This window comes from Clupea harengus, chromosome 14, assembly GCF_900700415.2.
Source record: "Clupea harengus chromosome 14, Ch_v2.0.2, whole genome shotgun sequence".
Classification (NCBI taxonomy): Eukaryota; Metazoa; Chordata; class Actinopteri; order Clupeiformes; family Clupeidae; genus Clupea; species Clupea harengus.
The window spans coordinates 4,364,770-4,372,894 of NC_045165.1; the positions used below are offsets into that span (position 1 = coordinate 4,364,770).

An 8,125-nucleotide genomic window follows, 5' to 3' on the forward strand; every position below is an offset into this window, starting at 1 on the left:
GCTACGCGCTGTGGTGGTAGAGATGTTTTTAATCTAGGCTATTTATTGGTGAGTTTATCTGCGAGTGTTTTGCAGAGTGGTGTCAACAGAAGTTGTTAATCATCTCTAAAATAGATTAGTATTGATGCTAGGGCACACAAGCTCAAGTGTGGTTTGAGAGCCAGTGTTGGACAGACAGGCTACTTTTGAAGTATTTAGCAATGGCTGATAACAATCCAGAAAGTTATTTTTATTTTGATTCCATTCTGTTTGGGTACAGTATTGTTCAATGCAAGAATATTGCTCAGTGGACTTAAAGCACAGATAAACAATTCCTCAGAGCTAAGATCCTCCCTAAAGACCCATTAAAGTCCCTGTAATCCTGACTCATTTCGATCCTATGACTCGGCGCGGAGGGCAACAGTGTGACCAGGCCAATAGGATTAGAACGCTGCCTAAATCAAAGTTACCCTCGGCGACTGATGAGCTCTGACGGAACGCGTGCCAAGTCCAAGAGCTTGCCAGGTAACCTCCGACGACTTCCTGGAGTCTCTAGTTCACCGCATGGCATTCCTATTTAGCGCACGCCATTGCTTCACTGGTGGTCTCCTCCAGTTGACAGCTTTGGCATCAGAAAGGAGCTGGAAGTGGATAAGGGGTCCCCTTCATTCCTTTATCCAGCCCAGGCCAGGTGATGCGCTCACTATTTTGACCATGATAGCTGCACTGAAGGCATGCAGGGTTAGAGCTGTGACTCAGGAGAAGTCAGAGCAGTAGTTCTGCTATGGTTCTATTGAGTCAAACCCACCGGTCTGTCAGAATTCTATTGGGAACTGAAGATATTCCCACCTCTAAAGAAGTGAACTCTGCAGAGGTTCTGAATCAGGGTGTTCACCATCTAAATGTTCTGAATCAGCGTGTTCAAATGTTCTGAATCACCGTGTTCACCATGTATATGTTCCGAATCAGCGTGTTCACCATCAGATCAGTGGCCAATTTGTGCCAACGGCTGTATACTGCAGTCTTAGTAATGAGCTATGTATCTGCCAGAACGCATTAGAGCACACTATGCTGATAGCATTCGCGTGGGTAAACGCTGCACATATTTCACATATTGTCTAACAACCAAGACCAAGGTCTTTTCAAACTGAATGCCATGGGGAAGAATTCTGTAAGTGTGTGTGTGTGTGTCCAACAACATGTGGGTGTTTGTTGAGCGGTGATCCATCACTCTGTTGCGCATGTGGGTGTATATGTCGGGTCTACGTTTTTGTCGGGTCTACGCTCCTGACAGACCTCCCTCCGAAGGACAGATCTCTCAATGCAATTTAATCACAGACATCCTCACCCCTCCGCCACACACACACACACACACACACACACACACACACACACACACACACACACGCAGGCGCCTCCATGACTGGGTGTGCTGCCTCTGTGTCACCAAAACAGAAGAGTTTCTCATCTCGTCTACACAGCTGAAGGGGAGAAGATCAGAGAAGAACAGACAAAGAGGAAAAGATAGAGGAGGAAAGCCATGAACAAACGCTCCGGATCCCACTGAGAGAGAGGAGTGTGTGAAGCGAGAGGAGAAACCCTGAGGAAGAGTCGCTGAGAGAGAGAGGAGTGTGTGAAGCGACAGGAGAAACCCTGAGGAAGAGTCGTTGAGTTCAGGCCAAGTTCAATCCCAATGTTCCAGGGGCCCATGGGGAATGTGAGGGGGTCGAGGACCAGCGGGGGTCAGGATTAGATGGGGATTGCGGCAGCGATGTAATCTATGAGTTTCACCATACGTCCAGCTGAAGGAACGGCTCAAATTGTCTTTGCTAAGAGGATAGAGGTGGGCTTACACTGAGCTTAGTGGCACGCTACTCTTCCCAACAACTTCCAACAACTGACACACACACACACACACACACACACACACACACACACAAACACACACACATGCACACATGACCCCACAAGGATGGAATGGAATCTTGCATAGTAGGGGAGCTGGATTGAACAAAGAGGGGCATTAAACAGAATTCTTACATTACCTTTTCTTTTTTTTTATACTTTATTTTTTAAAGAAACAAAGATACAATGAAACATGATGGAACAAACTGTTGGTCACCTACAGTATACATTTATACTGAAGGTACACTGATGGAAATACATGTCAATGCACACAGTAACAGATCTGTGATGATCCTGTAAGGTCACAAACACAATACTGCAAAAATGTATTGGATTGGATTGGATTCAATGTAGTGTCATTACACAGAGTACAGGTACAGAGGCAACGAAATGTAAAATGTATCAAACCGTAGATTCAGCGAAAAAGTCATTCTCTCCATATTTTGAACATCAGTTACAATATCTATCCAGTCAGTCGTTCGGCCTGTAGCCATTTTCGCGTTACAGCTTTTTATGCTGGCTGCTAATAATATCTTTCTTACATTACCTTTTCATTTAAAATCAGTTTAATATTTTGCTGTATGTAATAACACCCAGGCATGTAAATGACCACAGGAAATATTTCCTTCTGTGCAAGCAAGAGATACTTTTTTCATTATCAACCATGGAAATGTTGAAGTCATTCTATAATGGTTTTATTTTTTATGGTGTGTTCACCGTGAAATTTCACTTATATGAAAAATTAATTTTTGTATTTTATGTAATTTATGTTTATGAATTTATTTATTTATGTTTATTTATCTCGACAAAAAATGTCTGCTTAAAAAGACTGTAAGAACCGGTGAAAGTGAAGATTGGAACAAGCTGTTACAGAGGAGTCAGTGTCAGGGTAATTTCAGTTCTTGGAACCTCTTGTCATGCCAGTCCTCGTCATCGTCATTGTGACCTCTTCACCCTGTCCACGGCTTGTACCTGTGGCCGGCATTGGTCAGCACTAATTGTCATGACGATGGACCCTCTCCATGTCAGTGGTGATGGGGGTTTGTTTTGCGTGAGAGCCTGAAAGTGACCGCTGTTGCTGTGGAAACAGAGGGTAAAGGTATTGATCCTGTTAGCGGAGAAGATGAAAAGGGGGGATGAGGACTAAGGGTCTGAGCTGCTGGGAAACGCACGCAAGGATCGGACAGAACACGGCTTTAATTAACGCCGGACTCTACAAATGACTTCAGGCATGTTAGCATTCACTGCCATTCAGATTTCATATAAAACCAATGTAAACTTTAATGCTGTTTACAGTACAGTGAGAGAAGTGTTTTGTAAACAACTGGGGACATACGTGGTCATGACGTATGAAGCCTGCTGTACAGTGGAGGACATGACATGTGCATGTGACACGGCTTAGGGAGCTTCAGAGGGGTCCATGAACACACACACACACACACACACTCACAGACACACACACATACACACACACACTCACACACACAAACACGAGAGGAAAACATGCTATAAATAACCACACAAGGGTGAGTGGGTTCCTGCTGAACCCACCACAACAAGGTCATGCCTCTGTTGGCTAACATGCTAACATGCTAACATGCTTCCTCTATAGCTGTGCTTCCCAAAGTGTGGGGCCTTTGGGACTGCTGGAGTTACAGGATGGGGGGGACACAAGTTGAGGGTGACAATGTGGAACGAGAACCTGAAACAACCAACTAGTGGTCAAATGAAGTATGGCAGTGTAGTAGCCTGTAACTCACACTATCTGGTGATGAGTTCATTGCCTACTTTGCATTTAAATAGTATGGTCAGGACCTACCGTATAGCTCATGTATTAGAATAGGATAGCTAGCCTAATTATTAATAAAACGGACATGCACCTAATTTGAACCGATTCACAGAATGAAGTGAGACATAAACCAAAACTGGGGGATTTTTTCCTCATTGTCAAAGGGGAGGGCTGCCATGAAAAGATGGGGAACCACTGCTCTATAAAATACAGAAAGACCGCTCAAAACAAGCCAGTGATGAAAGCTCCTATCCTATTACATCTTGTACCTGTTATCAGAACAGGAACCGCTGCACTAACTTATTACCATACGTCTTCATAAACACTGTACTCCTGTGATTAAACCACATTATATGAGTGGTGATAGCCCGTCATGATGTCGTAAAAGTGTACACTCTTAATTACTTGCCAAAATAATAAAAGAAGTAATCGAGAGAACTAACCTTACTAGTATTTAGTTAAGAAGTCATAAGCTGTGTGAAAAAAAAAAAAAACAGACAGACAGACCAAAAGACTTTTTTTTCCCGCTGTACTGGTCTGTCTGTCTGTTTAAAAAAAAAATAATTCACACTGTACTGGGGTGGGTGTTTTGGGAACGGCTTCAATTGATTGTAACTACACTAGAATATAAATAAAGATGTCCTCCGAAGAGGGGGGGGGGTGGTGGTGGGCCAATAATAAAAAAAAAGAAGTTATAAGTGTGCAAAGTAGCCTTTACCTATCACACCCTCCACACCAAGGCCCAACAGTGTCCCTAACTAGAAACCCACTAATCCATGCTCTACCCCCCCCCCCCCCCCCCCAACACATTTCAGAAAGCAGGACTGTATCCTGTTGTTGTCTGCAAGGGTTCTTCATTTGGCTCGTGTTGTTTACATGTTTACATGAGTGAGGAATTAAGCTAAATATATTCTTGGCAGCAGGCAAGAACTCTGGGTGTCTGTGTGTATGTGTGTGTGTGTGTGTGTGTGTGTGTGTGTGTGTGTGTATGTGTGTGTGTGTGTGTGTGTGTGTGTGTGTGTGAGAGAGAGAGAGAGAGAGAGAGAGAGAGAGAGAGAAGTGAAGTTTGATCCTTATAAAATAAAGTCTGTGTTAAAAGATACCTTTGTGTTTAGACACTAGAATGGAGTGAGTGATCAAGAGGCAGGGTGCACTAGCACGGATCATCCAAGCACACCGAGGGAAACAGAGAGAGAGGGAGAGAGAGAGAGAGAAAGAGGGAGGGAGAGGGAGAGGGAGAGGGAGAGAGAGAGGGAGAGAGAGGGAGAGAGAGAGGGAGGGAGAGAGGGAGAGAGAGAGAGAGGGAGGGAGAGAGAGAGAGGGGGAGAGAGAGAGAGGGAGGGAGAGAGAGAGAGAGAGAGAGAGAGGGGGAGAGAGAGAGAGAGGGAGGGAGAGAGAGAGACAGAGAGAGAGAGGGAGAGAGAGAGTTGGAAGGAGAGAGCAGTTTTGCATGACAGTGACAGATCATAGGTCTTTCTTCAGCATGCAGATGGCACAAAGGGTCGTCATTTCACACTACCGTACGACAACAAAGTGGCGAACTCTGTGCACCATGTGTACGGCCAGAGACTAAACCAATGATGAATGGTGTTTACATGCTAATGGTGTTTACATGCTAATGCTAACATCCTCTGAGGAGCACAGACAGACCCACTGATGTACAGGACAGGGATGAACAGATTTATATAATACTGCACTTTGAACCAACAAGACACACTTACATCTTCTTATTAACAGACACTGATTTACTTAGAAAATATATGTAATATATAGCATATATATAATATGCTATACAGGCTATACAGAGTGACCTTTTCACCTCCTAGCCCCTTGCGCTACCAGCTGCCTTGTATATGGTAGAGCATTAAATCTTACTTGGGCAGTAATTCTCCATCAATACAGTACAGGCCTGTGAGTAAAGCTCCTCTACACTCAGCTCATCAAGCATAGTGTTTCACTGAGGGCCAGTCTGTGCACGTCAGTCTGCCTCTGTTTTTCCCACAGCCGGTGACGCCGGGCCTTCTCTCTCCCAGTCTCCGTTTCCTCGCTATGTCACGGCGAAACACAGCGTTGACGTATGGCAAAATGGCAAACCTAACCTTCTTTTGGCGAATGTGCCAAAGCATTTCGGCGTGGCGCTCGCACCTTCCCCTTGTGAGAGACGAACTCACTCACCCCGCTGCCCAATGCCTCCAAAGTGGAAATTTCCATCCTCCACAGGGTTCCAAGGCTGGGTTGGCAACACTTGCCTGTTAAGCCAAGTCTCTCTCCAACAGACAAGACGTTTGACCAGAGACTACACGAGGGAGTAGTGTGTGTGTGTGTGTGTGTGTGTGTGTGAGCTCACTTTTGGGAGGGCTTTGAAGGACCCAGGCGTGCTGAATTTGAGCCATTTTAAATGGGAAATGCAACTGAGATAGAAATGAATTCATAAACTGAATTATTTATCACCCTGGCTGTTTTTCAGGACACTGATATAGAGAGCATTGCCTAGTGCCTTTGTGTCATGCCATATAAGAGGTTCTAACAGTTTCTCCATGGTATTCTTGATAGCAAATGTCTCCTCCAAAAGCCTTGATGAATATCCATCTTCTGATGTGTCCCTCTCCTCTCCCACCTAAAAAGTGCATGACACGTTTTATCTGGACCTCGAAGGAGAGCAAGGTTTCTGCCCAGCGAACAGACAGTGCAAACAGCCCTACGCACACAACGAGGAGAGGATTTACGCTGTTTAATGCTTGGATAAACACACTCTACATCATGTATGCACACAGGCCAGTATTGCTTTTACTCAAGCAGGCCAGAATGTCCCTCTCACCCCCCCCCCCCCTGTAGTTTATACCAGTCTGCCACTACGCCTGTGCAGGAGTTTGACCCTTTAGGCTGAGGGGAGGTTCAGTTATGAGGAGAAGATGGGCCCACCTGAGTTCACACACACACACACACACACACACACACACACACACACACACACACACACACACACACACACACACACACACACACACACACACACACACACACACACACACACACACACACACACACACACAACCACACACACACAGCATAGCTGAATAGTCTTTTGTATATATTGTTCATCACTAGGCTACCAAAACAGTGTGACACTGAAATGTCATGTTTTAAAGACCCAAAGAAAGGGCAATACACAAGATGATGACCATGAAGCTAGCTCTAGCAAGTAAACTAGGTATTTCACTTACTTTACATTATAGTGAAGGGGTAATGTGTACTGTTTATTAATAATTAACATTTTACTTTCTTTACTTTATGTACAGATATAATGGGCACTGTTTATTAATTCAGCAAAAGGCATGGACAGAAACAACACTTGATTGTGGTTGGTGTGCAGCTTAAAGAAGGTCGGACTAAGGTAGATGTGGGGGAAAAACGAATTCTCACCATCTTCTATGAATCAGATTACAGTAAGCTGTTAGAGCAGTGTTATTGTTGCAATTTCCTCTTCCGCAAACGCTACCCTGGACCTGAGAGGGGATGCCAGTCATTTCTACAGTCAATTAAACATGTCACACGCGACCATGTCATACATTAAATCATTCACGGCTGGTTTGAATGGCTTTAATAATACATTAACATGTCAGAAACAATAGCTACTAACCAATGAACTCCTGAGGGGTAAGCAAATGAGTTTCCCCCACATTGTCCAAACTCTCATGAAACTAGATTTCAGCATCCATTTCTTTTTGTTGTGCACTAGCTGAGCTGTTAGCCCTTCTGCTAGCTCTGCTAGCTACTACACCCATCTACCCAAAGGTCATTGATGGCCACCTGAAGTAAATCCCAAGGGTCAAAAACAGGGCAGTAGGTTTCCTCTTCAAGATTTGTGTGAGGGTGGCTTTCTTTGGGAAAGGACACTTTATCATCAACAGGTTTGAAAAGAAAGTCTTTGAGAGAAAGGATCACCTTTGTTCCTTTGTAAACCCTGTAGGAAGTCCGATACGAAGCGCATCATACCAAGACCACAGAACTAACTGAAAACAGGGGAAGCCCTGTGTGTCTCCATGGCTGCGACAAACAGAGAGTTGCATTATGGGACTAAATGGATGTTGGGTTTACTGGGGTATAGTCGTGTTCACATCATTTTTAAAGGAGGCAGACCATTGTTGACCATTATTCAGATTGATCGCCAAGACTAGGATAACAACTAGGGTTGAATGAGATGCTCCATGTCAGCTATTCAATTGTCAATCTCACAAACCACAGACACACAAAATAGTTCTAGGTTCTGATATTATGAAAATCAAGTATAAAAATAACATTAATAAAAATATCAATAACAGGCAAATACCTGAGAGAGAAAAAAACGCCCACTTCTAAAGTGAACCTTCAGGAACTTTGAATTCACAATTCACGCTGTTCACAGGCACATTCAAAATCTGGCAAAACACTTTCAGCTGAACGATGAGGAAT

At 44.1% G+C, this 8,125-nt stretch overlaps 1 protein-coding gene across 1 annotated transcript in view; it reads right to left on the minus strand.

Moving 5' to 3' along the window:
* Positions 1-6,909: 6,909 nt before the first annotated feature.
* Positions 6,910-8,125, minus strand: part of prkcha (protein kinase C, eta, a) — a 34,063-nt gene continuing 32,847 nt past the window's right edge. The window contains exon 14 of the mRNA XM_031580208.2: positions 6,910-8,125. This exon is cut by the window's right edge and continues 1,295 nt beyond it. The gene's annotated coding sequence lies outside the window, so the exon portion shown is untranslated.